This window comes from Coptis chinensis, chromosome 9, assembly GCF_015680905.1.
Source record: "Coptis chinensis isolate HL-2020 chromosome 9, ASM1568090v1, whole genome shotgun sequence".
NCBI lineage: Eukaryota > Viridiplantae > Streptophyta > Magnoliopsida > Ranunculales > Ranunculaceae > Coptis > Coptis chinensis.
Genome location: NC_141464.1, coordinates 77,533,490 through 77,535,591, shown reverse-complemented (window position 1 = coordinate 77,535,591; position 2,102 = coordinate 77,533,490).

Here is a 2,102-nt window from a genome sequence, read left to right as displayed (position 1 = left end):
TACCATTTCTCTTGTGCACTGTGCGAACAGGGGAAGTATTTGCGTGGAAAATGGGTCTGGACCGGAAAAATTCTTGAAAGTTTTTTGTAGTGGCTATGGAAAGTTTGACCCAAAATTTTCTTTTTTAGGGTGTGTTTGTTTCTGAAGCAAATGAGCTGGCAAATTGATTTATCAAAAGATTTCAGATTTTGCTTATTTGCTCACTAAGGAGAAATTCAATTAGCAGACACATGTATTTACCTTTACCTACCAGTGTGGAGAATCAATTGCCAAGGGTTTGGCAAGAAAATCATATAGCCAACAGTTCAGTAGCCGGGGCCGGGAGAATAGTTTTTCTTTCAACTTTTATAAATTTTAGCTACTAGGATTTTTATACCGTGACATGTATGCAAATTATATACAATTGGGTCTCAAGTACAGGTAGTGTGGCTGGAGATCCCCACCATAAAATTGCGCTGAAAAAGCTTTCAAAGCCCGTACCTCACTGACATTAGTTGAATGGTTGAACGAAGTCTTCGCTTTCCAAAAGTTCTTAAAACCACATTATTTTTACCTAAAAACTAAGGACAAGATCATCGCCTACGAAGAACTTCAAATGTATACTCTCGAACCTATACAATGTAACTAAACAATTATCTTGGAACGTACTTATAGCTGAAACCCCACCACCCCCTGCAAAAAAAAAAAAAAAAAAAAAAAAAAAAAAGGAAAATAACTAAAGAAACTTGGCATTGCAAATGTATGCAGTTTACACGCTCCTAAAAGTCCCATTGGAGGGTTATAAGTTAAAATTAGATTCCTTTTGCTCACATAATTTATGTTATGCACGCACTTGGAGGCATTTTCCATTTTCTTATGTGTCAATCACGGTTAGATTTGAGTTTTTTTTTATAGATTATTGGATTGTACTCTCTTTGATGATCGTTTTCATAGCTCAATCACAAAAATTGGACCGTTAATGAATCGAGTATTTTAGTTTTAATTTTACGCGTCATAGGACGGAATGGGTATTTCAAAATTTGTTTTGGGCTTGACCCAACAGTTTAACCTTACGTTTTTTAAACCCCAACGTGTTTTCTTCTTTCTTCTCCACGCCTCCAATTCAAAACTCACGAACAAACAAACCAAAACCAAGAAAAGCTAAAACGCACCGGCTCTCGTGTCGCGCCCTAACCTCCACACAACCCACACTCAAATCTCGATCGAGTGTTCCTTTCACAAAACCCCTCTTTGCTTTAACCCCATTTTTTCGAAATCCATCAATGGCTACGCAAAACCGAAAAATTCTTCCGGAACAAGCTTTTACTTCCAACCAATTTTCACCTTTTTATGATACCGAGATGATTAGTAGGAGGTGGCAAAAGTTGTGGTATTCGGCGAATGATTTTTATCACACCGATTTGGTGTTGAGTTTTTATAAGAAGAGGGAGATTGAGGTTTGGAAGATTTTTGTGAAAGTGAATGGTAGGACGAGGGAATTGTGTACAAATGTGTTGTCTAGGATTCTTGGCATTGACGCAAAACGCCTCACACTTACATTGCAAGAATCTTAGTTTGGAGGAATCGAGGCTTTGATGAGGGAGATTGTATTGGAAGGGCAGTATAATATGAAATCGCATTGTGTTCGAAAATCGTTTCTGAGAACCAACCAGCTGGCTGTAGCTTAGTGGATTGGTCGGAATGTCATTTGCACTACGAAAGTCAGTGACATCAATTCGAACTGTCTGCACGTTCTTTGGGTTTTGCAGGAGGAGAGGTATGATTTTTGCATCCTTGACTTTTTGATAGTTGAGATTAGATGCGTTGGTATAAATAATGCACTCTTCCCTACTTTGATTACAAAGATTATGATACATTGGGGCTGTGTTTCGAAAACCGATAGAGTTATGTTGAAGTTGCATGCAAATCCACAGATTTATAAGGAATGTATTCAGAGTAAGTGGAAGTTGCCTGAGGATAGGGGTGTTGAGACGGAATCGGATGAGGACGAGACGTCGTGTTTTGATGTCGGAGTTTGGGAAAAGGCTACTACGGATGAAGCCCATGCCTCCTTACTACATCATGGCATGCATTCTCTTAATACCATTTGTGAGGATCTTCGG